The following is a 16,177-nucleotide window of genomic DNA, read 5'->3' as shown; positions in this document are numbered from 1 at the left end:
AATTGAGGAAAGGGTTCGATCTCAGGCCGGTCAAGATCCAAAGCCCACAAAAGCAGCATGGTTTGTGTAACTGAAAGCTGCCCATGCCATTGATACTGTAACTGATTGCTATGACAAAAACCTCATGCCTGGAATGTTACTATTTCTCTAAAGAGTGATATTTAATTTAAACAAATTCAGAATATTAAAATCTGGATTTTTACAATGTTTTTCTCTTAACTGCTATTTATATGATTTATGCAATTTCTTGTGTTTGTGCAGCCATCACACAAGTATTAACTGTCCTGATGTTTATTATAAATACCAGACAGTATGCAGTAGTTATAACAAAGATCAGTATCAACTTTTCTACTCTGTAAGTATTATTACTTCAGTTAAAGTTAATACCATGAAGTCTTAAAGATTCCTAGTCTATTCAACTTTATATATTTTCAAAAAGATTAAATGTGTTTGCAAATACTTTGGGAGTTTAAGCCTGCCTCTGAATTGTTTATAGCATTATTACTTCTCAAGGACCCTGAAGGTCCATAGTAAACTCATAACTTCAAACTCTGAGAAAGATGGATTAAACTAAACCCTCCAATTCCTTCACTGTGTCTCTAGATAATTTTATTTTCAGTTATTTTGCTACAGTATAAAAAAGTAAAGCCTCATAGATTCTTTTTTTCTTACATTTCTATAAACCCCTTCATGTGTTTACTTGAAGAAATCTTGGCAATTCAAAAAAAAAAAGCAACCTGGCCTGTGTAAAGTACAAGTGTTTACATCATTCTGTTGAGTATTCTTACAAAAGTGCACCTTTTAGTGGTATATTTATTTATGAGACATTCAACAAAGATATGATGACACTTCAGAAATTCTGAAGGGAACTCTAAGAAAGGAAAACAGCATGCTCTGTTAAATGGAAACTTACTTGAAATAAATTACAAAATTATTAGGGGAGACTAGAAGAAAATCAATCAATCTCCCCAAAATAATTCTTTCTTAGAGGTTACAAATGAAAATGAAGTTAAGTATGTATACCCTCTTTCTTTATTGGTACTAAATTATTAGCTTAACTTTTGCTTCTGTGATTTTTTTCTTGTAGTTTTATTGAGATACAGTTGATACACATTCAATACTGTGTAGGTTTAAGGAGTGCAGCATGATTTGATTTACATACATCATGAAATGATTCCCACAATAAGCTTATAGAACATCCCTCATTTCATACAGATATAAAATCAAAGAAATATTGATAGAAAAAATATTTCCTTATGATCAGAATTCCTAGGATTTATTGTCTGTTACTTTTATGTTTATCATGTCATATATTATATCCCTGGTACTTATTTAGAAAGTTTGTACCTTTTGACTGACTTCATCTAATTCCCACTCTCCCACCCACCCCCCACATCTGATAAGTACAAATCTGATTTCTTTTTCTATGAGTTTGTTTGTTGTTTGAAGTATAATTTGATTCACTTCAGTTCAGTCGCTCAGTCGTGTGTAACTCTTTGTGACCCCATGGACTGCAGCACACCAGGCTTCCCTGTCCATCACAGACTCCCGGAGCTTGTTCAAACTCATATCCATCGAGTCAGTGATGCCATCCAACCATCTCGTCCTGTGTCGTCCCCTTCTCCTCTCACCTTCAATCATTCCCAGCATCAGGGTCTTTTCCAATGAGTCGGTTCTTTGCATCAGGTGGCCAAAGTATTGGAGTTTCAGCTTCAGCATCAGTCCTTCCAATGAATATTCAGGACTGATTTCCTTTAGGATCGACTGGTTGGATCTCCTTGCAGTCCAAGGGACTCTCAAGAGTCTTCTCCAGCACCACAGTTCAAAAGCATCAATACTTCGGTGCTCAGCTTTCTTTATAGTCCAACTCTCACATCCATACATGAGTACTGGAAAAACCATAGCTTTGACTAGACGGACCTTTGTTGGTAAAGTAATGTCTCTGCTTTTTAATATGCTGTCTAGGTTGGCCATAGCTTTTCTTCCAAGGAGCAAGCGTCATAATTTCATGGCTGCAGTGTATAACTGACCTACAATACCATGTTAGTTCCTGTTACACAACATAGTGGTTTGATATTTTATATGTGTTTCTGGAATTTCTTAAAGCATTAGGCTTACTAAATTTCATTAAAGTTCTTCAAATAATTCAGCTATTCTTTTAGGATACTTGAAGAGGAATATTTGATGTCAAGAAAGGGCTTTTGCTGATGTCATTATTATGGCCTTATCAAATTTATGGTTCACCAAGGATATTTTAATCTCCTACTTTACATACAATATCAATTACTTTTTCCAGAAGAAATGTATACTGTTTTATAAAAACTTTTTATAAGATTGATAATAATAGTGTATTTTCAGCTCCCATATCTTCTTTTAAGGGATATTTTCTGTCAAATAAGAATCCTCAGTCCTGGGGGGGAACTGGAAGTACTGGAGGAAGGATTCTTAGTTTACCTTTGTTTGTTTTATTTGTTGTTGTTTCAATAAAAAAGAGAATGATGTTAATAAGATGAAAGGAAATCAAATGACACTTGACCTCTAACGTTGCTTGTATGTTTTATTTTCTACAGTATAGTAAGATAATTTATTACCCCTACTTGGCAAATAGAGAAACTGAGGTCTGGTGAAGCTCTATAACCTGCTCAGGGTGCTATAACTAATGAAGGGCAGCACTAAGATTGAGCCTTCAGTTCAGTTCAGTCGCTCAGTCGTGTCTGACTCTCTGCGACCCCATGAATCACAGCACGCCAGGCCTCCCTGTCCATCACCAACTCCCGGAGTTCACTCAAACTCATGTCCACAGAGTCAGTGATGCCATCCAGCCATCTCATTCTCCGTCGTCCCCTTCTCCTCCTGCCCCCAATCCCTCCCAGCATCAGAGTCTTTTCCAGTGAATCAACTCGTCACACGAGGTGGCCAAAGTATTGCAGTTTCAGCCTTAGCATCAGTCCTTCCAATGAACACCCAGGATTGATCTCCTTTAGAATGGACTGGTTGGATCTCCTTGCAGTCCAAGGGACTCTCAAGAGTCTTCTCCAGCACCACAGTTCAAAAGCATCAATTCTTCGGCGATCAGCTTTCTTCTAGAACTTCTAAATTTGTGCTTCCTCCATGATACTAAGTCATTCCCCATCCCTGATATTCCCTGGTAAACATTGATCGTTTTATGTTGTGGGTTTGACTGTCGAAGTATAGTTGATTTACAGTGTTGTGTTAATTTCTACTATATAGCAAAGTGATTCAGTTATACATGTATACATTCTTTTTCCTGTTCTCTTCCACTGTGGTTTATCACAGTATACTGAATATAGTTCCCTGTGCTACATGAATAAGACCCTGCTACTGTCCATGCTATATATAATAGTCTGCATCTGCTAATGCCCGACTTGCAATCTATCCCTCCCTCTATGGCTCTCTTTGAACATGGGAAAAATAAGATTCTTTTCTCACTGTACAGTTAATGAAACGCTGCAGACTCTCCAGATCTGAGTGACTTCAGAGTGATAAGGTCATACCTCTGTTTTATGAATCACTATAAAAACAAGATCTCATCATTAACGCCTCTATCCAAAGACTTTTGTACTTTTCGTTACTGTTGTTGCTGTTTGTTTTGTCGCTCAGTCCTGTCTGACTCTTTTGTGACCCCACAGACTGTAGCCCACCAGGCTCCTCTGTCCATGGGATTTATCAGGCAAAAGTCCTGGAGTGGGTTACCATGTCCTTCTCCAGGGTGATCTTCCCAACTCAGGGATCAAACCCATGTCTCCTATATCACAGGTGGATTCTATACCACTGAACCCCCTGGGAAGCCCTTTGTTACTGTAGTCATGTTTTTTCAAACTCCAAACTGTGAGACAAAGACAATCACTTTGCTGGGGCTTCTGGACCCACAGGAATATCACTAACTGGGGAAGTTTGCCTCAGCCTTGGTGTTTCATGTCTTTGTTGGAGTTTCATTTTATAGGGGCTTCCTTGGTGACTCAGATGGTAAAGGATCTGCTTGCAATGCAGGAGACCCAGGTTTGATCCCTGGGTTGGGAAGATCATGTGGAGAAGGCAATGACCACCCGCTCCAGTATTCTTGCCTGGAGAAGCCCATGGACAGAGGAGCCTGGTGGGCTACAGTCCATGGGGTGGCAAAATGTCGGACACGACTGAGCGACTAACATACACACAATCATATCTATTCATAGATATGATTGATTGAAGTCACTGGCCACAAGGTTGAACTCAGTATCAGAGTCTCCTGCCCTGCCTAGAAGTCAAGTTGATATAAGCTGGCTCAATGCCCCAACTGTCTAATCGGATGTTTGGTCTTTCAGGCCTGGCTAAATTCTGAACTGAGTCATTTTGTTAACATAAATTCAGATCTTCGGTCTCAGGGATCCACCATGAATAAAGGACATTCCTATCACTTAGAAAATTCCAAGGATTTAGGACTTACCTCCCAGCAACCAGGGATGATGAAGACCAGACAGTTTTTTAATTACACAACAGCTGCCAACAGAGGATGATTTTAAACTCATAAACCAAATCTGAAAACACCATGATCATCACTGAAGACTTTTCACATACCAGCCAGCAAACAGAATTTATATTATGAATTAAAGAGCACACTGAAAAACTAGAAAGAAATCTAGTAGCCAAATCTATAAATACTAACCAGATTTATGTAAATATGCCTATCACATTTTAGGGTGTTATCACTTCCTTAAATATGTAAGAAGAAAATTATACATGTTAGTTTAAGATTAGATCATGGATTTAAAATAGTACATTTATATTTAGCATCCAAATATGAGACTATTTCTAAACACCACAAGGATTATGTCAAAGAAACACAGAGTTTTAAATCTGAATCTTAGTGATTACTTGCACAACCCTTTTAATTCACAATTGAAAAAAATGAAAACTCAGCTTCTTTTACTAAAGGAGTTATTTCTTTCAAGGTCTTTCATTACATAGCATGCTAGAAATACCATCATTTAATCACAGGAATGTGTTTTAATATTTACACTCTTAGCATTCAGTACCAAATCTAATTCCCTAACCTAAAGATAAATCCTGACTTGCCTTGTTTGGTTCTAGATGAGGAAGGAAATAAGATTCCCTTAAATAGTAACTTTATATATATTGGGCCACCATCAATTCCATTTCTTACATCCCTCCCTGAGTTACCGCAACTGCTATAGGACCACTCCCGGTGCCAGAGGCCCCACAAGTTCTCATAAGCTAAAAAGTCATGTGTCGATCATTAGTATTACCTTAGGAAAACCCTCTTTAGAAGCTTTAAAATGCTTCTCAAATTCAAGGGAATGTGTGTGTATATGTATATACATGCATATATGTATGTATATGCATACGTCTTTTAGTGAAAGGTTTTAATTCCACTTCTCCAAACAAGCTCCTATTATCTGAAAAAAATGCATATTTTCTGTGTGAAATAATAGCTTATACAGCCACAGCTTTTAAAGAAGCCAGTTTAAAAACCAAAGCAACACGCATCTATGGACACCTCATCTATGACAAAGGAGGCAAGAATATAAAATGGAGAAAAGACAGTCTCTTTAACAAGTCGTGCTGGGAAAACTGGTCAGCCACTTGTAAAAGAATGAAACTAGAACACTTCCTAACACCATACACCAAAATAAACTCAAAATGGATTAGAGAGCTAAATGTAAGACCAGAAACTATAAAACTCCTAGAGGAGAACGTAGGCAAAACACTCTCCGACATAAATCACAGCAGGATCCTCCATGACCCACCTCCCAGAATATTGGAAATAAAAGCAAAAATAAACAAATGGGACCTAATTAAAATCAAAAGCTTCTGCACAGCAAAGGAAACTATGAGTAAGGTGAAAAGACAGCCTTCAGAATGGGAGAAAATAATAGCAAATGAAGCAACTGATAAAGGATTAATCTCCAAATTATACAAGCAGCTCCTGCAGCTCAATTCCAGAAAAATAAATGACCCAATCAAAAAATGGACCAAAGAACTAAACAGAAATTTCTCCAAAGAAGACATAAAGATGGCTAACAAACACATGAAAAAATGCTCAACATCCCTCATAATCAGAGAGATGCAAATCAAAACCACAATGAGATACCATTTCACACCAGTCAGAATGGCTGCTATCCAAAAGTCTACATGCAATAAATGCTGGAGAGGATGTGGAGAGAAAGGAACCCTCTTACACTGTTGGTGGGAATGCAAACTAGTACAGCCACTATGGAGAACAGTGTGGAGATTCCTCAAAAAATTGGAAATAGAACTGCCATATGATCCAGCAATCGCACTCCTGGGCATACACACCGAGGAAACCAGAATTGAAAGAGACACGTGTACTCCAATGTTCATTGCAGCACTGTTTATAATAGCCAGGACATGGAAGCAACCTAGATGTCCATCTGCAGACGAATGGATAAGAAAGCTTTGGTACATATACACAATGGAGTATTATTCAGCCATTAAAAAGAATGCATTTGAATCAGTTCTAATGAGGTGGATAAAACTGGAGCCTATTATACAGAGTGAAGTAAGCCAGAAAGAAAAACACCAATACAGTATACTAACACATATATATGGAATTTAGAAAGATGCAAATGATAACCCTGTATACGAGACAGCAAAAGAGACACAGATGTATAGAACAGTCTTTGGGACTCTATGGGAGAGGGTGAGGGTGGGATGATTTGGGAGAATGGCATTGAAACACGTATGTTGTCATATGTGAAACGAATCACTAGTTCAGGGTCAATGCATGTTATAGGATGCTCGGGGCTGGCATGCGGGGATGACCCAGAGGGAGGATAAAGGGAGGAGGGAGGTGGGAGGGCGGTTCAGGAGGAGGAACTTATGTAAACCTGGGGCAAATTCATATCAATGTATGGCAAAACCAACCAATATAATATTGTAAAATAATTTGCCTCCAATAAAAAATAAATTAATTACCTAAAAAAAAAAAAAACCAAAGCAAACTATTTTCTTCTAGAAACAACTCCAAAATATACTACTAAATATAAACATAGGTACAGTTTATTGGAAGCCCATTTTATCTGTAAATATAAATACTATAAGATAGTTAAACAAAGCATGAACTTCTATATACTGAAGAAATGGGACATTCTAACCCAAATGAACTTCAGAAAAGCATTTAGAAGTATTTTGAAATAACTTTGTAATGAAGTTTTAGATTTTCTTCCAACTGTAGAATGTTTGTTTTTGTTTTGTTTCAGAGTGTCTGTTTGATTTCCTATCATTGTGCATTTTTTATTACATTAGTTTGTGTACCTGCTAATCTAAAAAATATGGAAATAGGCAACACATTTTCAGGTCATTAGTGGAAATTTAAAATGGTCTCTTTAGAAAAATGGAAATATAGGAAAATATTAAAAGTAAAGTACCATTCTTGGGTATACACCTGGACAAAACTATAATTCAAAAAGATACTTGTACCCTTATGTTCTCCACTGATCTCCAGCAGCATACTTGGCACCTACCGACCTGGGGAGTTCCTCTTTCAGTATCCTATCATTTTGCCTTTTCATACTGTTCATGGAGTTCTCAAGGCAAGAATACAAAAGTAGTTTGCCATTCCCTTCTCCAGTGGACCACATTCTGTCAGACCTCTCCACCGTGACCCGTCTGTCTTGGGTGGCACCACACAGCATGGCTTAGTTTCACTGAGTTAGACAAGGCTGTGGTCCATGTGATCAGATTGGCTAGTTTTCTGTGTATTTAACTTATATGCAGAGTATATCATGAGAAACACTGGGCTGGAAGAAGCACAAGTTGGAATCAAGAGTGTTGGGAGAAATATCAATAACCTCAGATATGCAGATGACACCACCCTTATGGCAGAAAGTGAAGAGGAACTAAAAAGCCTCTTGATGAAAGTGAAAGAGGAGAGTGAAAAAGTTGGCTTAAAGCTCAACATTCAGAAAACTAAGATCACAGCATCTGGTCCCATCACTTCATGGGAAATAGATGGGGAAACAGTGGAAACAGTGTCAGACTTTATTTGGGGGGGCTCCAAAATCACTGCAGATGCTGATTGCAGCCATGAAATTAAAAGATGCTTACTCCTTGGAAGGAAAGTTATGATCAATCTAGATAGCATATTAAAAAGCAGAGACATTACTTTGCCAACAAAGGTCCATATAGTCAAGGCTATGGTTTTTCCAGTGGTCATGTATGGATGTGAGAGTTGGACTGTGAAGAAAGCTGACTGATGAAGAATTAATACTTTTGAACTGTGGTGTTGGAGAAGACTCTTGAGAGTCCGTTGGACTGCAAGGAGATCCAACCAGTCCATCCTAAAGGAGACCAGTCCTGGGTGTTCATTGGTAGGACTGATGCTAAAGCTGAAACTCCAATACTTTGCCCACCTCATGCGAAGAGTTGACTCACTGGTAAAGACCCTGATTCTGGTAGAGATTTGGGGCAGGAGGAGAAGGGGATGACAGAGGATGAGATGGCTGGATGGCATCATTGACTCAATGGACATGGGTTTGGGTGGACTCTGGGAGTTGGTGATGGACAGGGAGGCCTGGCATGCTGCGATTCATGGGGTCACAAAGAGTCGGACACGACTGAGCAACTGAACTGAACCCTTATGTTCATAACAGCACTATTCACAGTAGCCAAGTCATGGAAACAACCTAAATGTCGACTGACAGATGAATGGATAAAGAAGATGTGGTACATATATACAAAGGAATATTACTCAGCCATAAAAAACAAAATAATGCCATTTGCAGCAACATGGATGCAACTCAAGATCATTATACTAAGTGAAGTAAGTTGGAAAGAGAAAGACAAATACTATATGATAGCACTTATATGTAGTTTAAAATGTGGCACAGATGAACCTATCTACAAAACAGAAAACAGTCTCACAGACACAGAGATCAGATTAGTGGTTGCCAAAGCACAAGGAGGGAGAAAGAAGAATGAACTGGGAATTTGGGGTTTGCAGATGCCAACTATTATTTAGAATGGATAAAGAGCAAAGTCCTACTGTATAGCTGTTGCTGCTGCTAAGTCACGTCAGTTGTGTCCGACTCTGTGCGACCCCATAGACAGCAGCCCACCAGGCTCCCCCGTCCCTGGGATTCTCCAGGCAAGAGCACTGGATAGCACAGGACATTAAATCCAATCTCCTGGGATAAACCATAATAGAAAAGAACATTTTGAAAAAGAATATATATATGTGTAAAACTGAGTCACTCTGCTGGTACAGCAGAGATTGGCACAACACGTTGTAAATCAACTACAATTTTTAAAAAGTAAAGTACCATTCTTGATTACTAGCAAGAATTTAAACAAGAAATATTACCAAGGATTTGTTATTGTTCTTCAGTCGCTCAGTTGTGTCTGACTCTTGGTGACCCCGTGGACTGCAGCACACCAGGATTCCCTGTTCTCCACTATCTTCTGGAGCTTGCTCAAACACATGTCCATTGAGTCAATGATGCCATCCAACCATCTTGTCCTCTGTCTTCCCCTTCTCCTCCCACCTTCAATCTTTCCCAGCATCAGGGTCTTTTCTAATGAATTGGCTCTTTGCATCAGGTGGCCAAAGTATTGGAATTTCAGCTTCAGCGTCAGTCCTTCCAATGAATATTCAGGACTGACCTCCTTTAGGAGACTGGTTTGAGGTCACTGCAGTCCAAGGGACTCTCAAGAGTCCAACACCACTGTTCAAAAGCATCAATTATCAAGGATAGTAATAAACAATTATTTTTTCAGGAATGAAGTTATTGTGTTTCTCAAATACATGAATGCCAGTTTATTCCTTTTATTCTTCTGGTTTTGAGAAACTTTTTCAAATAACACATCACTTTTTGCTTAATAAATTTGTGTTATCTTCATATTTGCATGTGAAAACATCCCAACATACAATTTAGGAAAATCTTGAAATTTTTAATTCTATACAGTATAGTTTAAATATAAATTCATAACAATAAACGTCTGTTTATTACTTGAATAATAATCTTTAACTGTAGTCTCAAAAGTGTTTTGAAGTATTACTTTTATGGGTGTTAATTTTATAGGTGTTAAATTTCTCTGTGAGTTACCATATGACCATTCTGCAGAGAACTGACAGTTTGAGATAATTGAGGGAGTAAAAATTAGAATGGGAGGGAGTAGTCAGAATCAGTTCACACACTTGTTCATTAATATTATTGAAGTGCTTGTTGTTGGCAAGACACTGGGCTTATAGCAGTGGGTAAAACAGAACCCAGAGTTCATGGAGCTTATTGTTTAATGAGGAAGAGAGACATTAAGAAGCAATTATATGGGACTTGCCTTGTGGTCCAGTAGTTAAGAATCCGCCTGCCAGTACAGGGGACCTGGGTTTGATCCCTGGTCTGGGAAGATCCCACATGCTGCGGAACAACTAAACCCACAGGCCACAAAAACTACAGAGCCCATGTGCTGCAGCTGCTGAGATACCTAGAGTCCATGCTCTGCAATGAGAGAAAGCCTGAGCACAACAGTAATCACCAAGCATGACCAAAACAAATGAATGAATGAAAAATTGTAAAGTACTTATTAAAAGCAAAGAAATAATTATATGAAGGAATATTCACTTGCAAACTGTGCTGTGTACCACGGAAAAAAGATGAGCACTTCTAAGAGGAGTCTTAATGTGGACTTAATTTAGATTGGGACTTGTCAGTGGAGGTTTCTCTGAAGATATCACAAATAAAGTAAGAGAGATATCAAATTTATCTAAGTGAAGAGTTGGAGTAGGGCAACTAGTCTGGCAAGATCACAGGTGGGAGGATGCTGAGGGTGGAAATTGCTTGGTGACTTTCAAGTAAAAAATAATGTGATTAAAATGCAGTAAAATGTGGAGGGTGGTACAAAATGAGTCAAGAGAAAGAAGCAAAAGTCGCACCGTGCAAGACTCATGACCATTTTAAGAATTCTGTATGTTATCTTAAGTGCCAGGGGAAACCGTGGAAGGATTTTGAGTAGGACGTCACCGGGTCATATTTGGGTGTTAAAGTGTTACTCTGGCTGCTATGCAGAGGATGGATTGGAAGCACACAAGAGCAGAAATGGGTAGAACGGTCAGGAGGCCATGGAATAACATGGCAGATTGGATTAGGGGAGTGATGATGATGCTGATTTTAGAACTGGAGAAAAGTGGATAGATTTAAGATTTATACTAGAGACATACTGAAAGAACATGATAATGACCTAGATTAAGAAGCGAATGAAGAAACGCCAGGAATAGCCTCTGTCATTTTGACACAGCAACTAGTTGGTTGATAACTGATCATGTTATTTAGTCGCGTGGAGGAACCCTGGGGAAAGAGCCTGTCTGGTAGAGCTTGAGAGGTGGAATTGAAGAGTTCAGTTGTGAAACTAATTAATCCCACTTGTGTTCTAAGTATTTAACATACATTTTATAGTAATGAAGACATAATCCCCAATCTATTTGGTCTATGTTCTCTAGTAGGGAAATTTTGATTAAGATGCTAGATCTAAGATGCTACTTTCAATCAAGGAGTAATTAAATAAGGAGAATTAACCTTTTAATCTAAAATGTCTACTCTCAGACTTTTTGACCCAGATTCCAAAATAATAGTGTACTTAATTTCAAATTAAAAGATCTGGAAGAGGAAAAAAAAAAAGATCTGGAAGAGAAGATCAGGAGTTTAGCATAAGGAATAAATCTTCTGAAACATAACAGACTGCCTTCCAGAACACACAACCTGCAATCTTAGCCCAAACTTTTCTGTGCAATAATATTTTAGGTGTTCTTCCTGATATTGAATGCAAATTTGGGGGCCAATTTATATCGCCTTCATCTCTTTTATAAAAGACCACCTAATAACTAATGCTCAGTGATTCACAGGCTGGAGCCACATGGCCTTGGTTGAGGATAGACAGATCAGAAGGAAAGCAGGCCCAGGAGGGGATAGTGAGTGGGATAGAAGGCACCAAGCCTCATAAGGGAGAGTCCCCAAGTCCAGAGTGAAAGTAGAGAAAAGGGCCTATCTTTTATTGACAGAGAAAGTATTTTCATAATTCCACATTATAGCTGAGACACAGATTTGAGCTCTGGGTCAGGAAGAGCCCCTGGAGGAGGAAATGGCAACCCATTCCAGTATGCTTGATTGGGAAATCCCATGGAGAGAGCAGCCTGGTGGGCTACAGTCCATGGGATCACAAAGAGTCCGATATGACCAAGCACACACATACCACTAGCTTTTTATCACAGCCATGGCCAAAACTCAGCTTCAAAAAGATATATCGTCAATGGGAATGTGGTACTATCTAGTGTAATATTATTAATATCATTGAGTTAAGCAAGATGATAGCTTATTTAAAAATGGAGGCAGGCCAATAATGACAACAGTACTAAAGGACATTCATTGAATGTGTATCATGTTTCAGGCACTGCACGAAATGCTTTCCATGTATTATATTACTGAATTTCCTCCAAACCCCTTATGAGGTTTAGAGGTCATAAATCATTCTCCAAAGACCACATCGGTGGTAAATGCAAGACTGAAATGGCCAGATCTGTTTCACTCCAGAAATGGAGTTTGCCTCACTGTCTCAGCATACAAATCAAAGATGAGATTAAAGAACCTCTGTAGTTCTTTAGAGTTAAGAGCTAAAACTAAAATTAGAAATTGTGTATATGTTGGTGTGCAAATATTTGGGAATATTCCTGGCTTTCCAGATGGTACAGTGATAGAGAATCTGCCTGCCAATGCAGGAGATGCAGTTCGATCCCTAAGTGGAAGATCCCCTGGAGAAGGAAATGGCAACCCACTCCAATGTTCTTGCCTGGGAAATATCCCAAAATAAGGGGAATGTCTCTGCTGTATTGGACAGTCCTTTTCTAACACGGTGTTCGGAAGAGATAGCTGACCAGTCAGTCAGTCAGTTAGTTCAGTCGCTCAGTTGTGTCCGACTCTTTGCGACCCCATGAATCACAGCACGCCAGGCCTCCTTGTCCATCACCAGCTCCCGGAATTCACTCAAACTCATATCCATTGAGTCAGGGATGCCATGCAGCCATCTCATTCTCTGTCATCCCCTTCTCCTCCCGCCCCTAATCCCTCTCAGCATCAGAGTCTTTTCCAGTGAGTCAACTCGTCGCATGAGGTGGCCAAAGTATTGGAGTTTCAGCTTTAGCATCAGTCCTTCCAATGAACACCCGGGATTGATCTCCTTTAGAATGGACTGGTTGGCTCTCCTTGCAGTCCAAGGGACTCTCAAGAGTCTTCTCCAACACCACAGTTCAAAAGCATCAATTCTTGGGCGATCAGCTTTCTTCACAGTCCAACTCTCACATCCATACATGACCACTGGAAAAACCATAGCCTTGACTAGACAGAGCTTTGTTGGCAAAGTAATGTCTCTGCTTTTTAATATACTATCTAGGTTGGTCATAACTTTCCTTCCAAGGAGTAAGCATCTTTTAATTTCATGGCTGCAATCAGCATCTGCAGTGATTTTGGAGCCCCCCAAAATAAAGTCTGACAATGTTTCCACTGTTTCCCCATCTATTTCCCATGAAGTGATGAGACCAGATGCCATGATCTTTGTTTTCTGAATGTTGAGCTTCAAGCCAACCTTTTCACTCTCCTCTTTCACTTTCATCAAGAGCCTTTTGAGTTCCTCTTCACTTTCTGCCATAAGGGTAGTGTCATCTGCATATCTGAGGTTATTGATATTTCTCCCAGCAATCTTGATTCTAGCTTGTGCTTCTTCCAGCCCAGCGTTCCTCATGATGTACTCTGCATATAAGTTAAATAAGCAAGGTGACAATATACAGCCTTGACGTACTCCTTTTCCTATTTGGAACCAGTCGGTTGTTCCATGTACAGTTCTGACTGTTGCTTCCTGACCTGCATACAGGTTTCTCAAGAGGCAGGTTAGGTGGTCTGATATTCCCATCTCTTTCAGAATGTTCCACAGTTTATTGTGATCTGCACAGTCAGAGGATTTGGCATAGTCAATGAAGCAGAAATAGATGTTTTTCTGGAACTCTCTTGCTTTCTCCATGATCCAGCGGATGTTGGCAATTTGATCTCTGGTGCCTCTGCCTTTTATAAAACCTGCTTGAACATCTGGAAGTTCACGGTTCACATATTGCTGAAGCCTGGCTTGGAGAATTTTGAGCATGACTTTACTAGCATGTGAGATGAGTGCAATTGTGAGGTAGTTTGAGCATTCTTTGGCATTGCCTTTCTTTGGGATTGGAATGAAGACTGACCTTATCCAGTCCTGTGGCCACTGCTGAGTTTTCCAAATTTGCTGACCACTTACAGGTATTTAAAAACTACCTTGAGCTTTCTGTTAGCTTAATTTCTCACACATTTGGAGATACTTAACGTTGCTCCTGTCATTGTGAATTTCATTCTTGCTTCCTCGTATACCCTTTTAAAAGCTGTTTACCTGTAATTGTTCACCATTTTCCTTTAAATTTTTGTGGTTGAAATTCACTTGCTTTCCACTGGTCCATTATCACTACACCCCTGTTCTTAAACCACTTTAGATAAATATTTCACTTTTTCTTTTTTTTTTTATTTTTATTGGAGGCTAATTATTTTACAATATTATATTGGTTGGTTTTGCCATACATTGACATTTTTCTAACACAAATTTTATGTTAGTAATTTTTAGTTGAATAAAATTGCCTTAGTTTGAGTTTCTAAAAACCAAGGGGGAAAAAAAGAAATGATATTTCAATTCACTTTGTAGTGAAATTCATTTTTTTTTTTGGTTAAAAAATATTTTATTCCATGTTATTCACATGTATATTTTTTCTATCAAGTAGTCAGTTTTCAATCACATTTCCGCCCCCCCCTTTAAAAGTTTTTGTTTGGTTTTGCTATTTTTAAGACTTTATGACTGATTTTAGTTTTTACAGCTTTGCTCTGTAAATGTTGATTTTTTAAAACCTATCTTGCTTTGAAGTTTAACAGATTTCTTAATGTATCCCATCAGTTTGGGGAAATTACTATTCACTATTTCTTCAATTGCTGCTTCTAATTCTAAATGACATAATAATAATTGCCTGCTAATATGCTAAAGTCACTTCAGTTGTGTCTGACTCTTTGTGACCCCATGGACTGTAGCCTACCAGGCTCATCTGTCCACAGGATTCTCCAGGTAAGAATACTGGAGTGGGTTGCCATTTCCTTCTCCAGGGGATCTTCTCAACCCAGGGATCGAACCCGTGTCTCTTATGTCTCCTGCATTGGCAGGCAGGTTCTTTACCACTAGCATCACCTGGGAAGCCCAGATAATAATTGCCTAGTTATGGTCATTTCTAGCAAAGATGCAAATAAAGTGAAGAACATGGAAATTTCCTCCCACCCTTCGGAAACACAAGTATAATCCACTCCATCTCTCAGTCCACCCATTCTCTTCCTCAGAGCCACAGTGTGACAGCTCCCTTTCCAGCATCCTCAACTACAGCTGACTGAGCTGAGTTCTGAATAATGAAGACTTACAAGTTAAGAGAAAAGGGGCATTCCAGTTAGGTAGATAATATGTACAATGTACAGCAAAGATGTAAAGGGAATCATCAGAAATTAAGGTGGGGAGATGAAGGCAAATAGGACACAATCTATGTTAGGTAGGTTGGGACCAAATTTTGAGAGCTTTTTCAGCCGTACTGAAGGAATCTGATAGATACTTAAGGGATGACAAACCACTGGCAGTCCATGAGCCTTCTGTGCTTAGGTGATCAGACACTTCCTTCACCTCCTATTATTACTTAGGTTGAAAAGCAAAGTTTGCCATGCCTTTTCCATTTTATCCATATCCGTTTGTAGCATATTTCTATAATTCCTGATACTATGGTTCTCTGTACGTGAAATTGTGCTTTGGTATGAAGAAAAATCACAACTAATTCAAGTCTGTTTGGGTGGAACTTTTGAAAAATACAAGTAGAAAAATAAAATGTCATTTAGGAGAAAAAAAATACATGTCTGCCACTGAAGCTATGAGTGTTCTTTTAATAGAAGGCATTTCATCTTATATGGAAAAGACACCTATCAGGATTAGTGGGCCATCTGAAATGAAGACGAATAATTACAATTATACAAAGTTGTCCCAAGCCCCCTCCAAACATAGATTTATGTTTGAAATTTCAAGACTTGGTCAGGGCCAAGTGAATAGAAGAAGGAGGAGC

General features: G+C 38.8%; 1 protein-coding gene across 2 annotated transcripts in view; it reads left to right on the top strand.

Annotated features, from left to right (window-relative positions):
- Positions 1-16,177, top strand: part of LOC129562086 (bifunctional heparan sulfate N-deacetylase/N-sulfotransferase 3) — a 189,265-nt gene that overhangs the window by 95,329 nt on the left and 77,759 nt on the right. The window lies entirely within an intron of this gene.

This window comes from Moschus berezovskii, chromosome 5 (genome assembly GCF_049115385.1).
Source record: "Moschus berezovskii isolate FMDL1 chromosome 5, NW_MosBer_1.0, whole genome shotgun sequence".
Lineage (NCBI taxonomy): Eukaryota > Metazoa > Chordata > Mammalia > Artiodactyla > Moschidae > Moschus > Moschus berezovskii.
The sequence above is the reverse complement of the archived record's forward strand: the minus strand, read 5'-3'. Positions and strand labels throughout refer to the sequence as shown.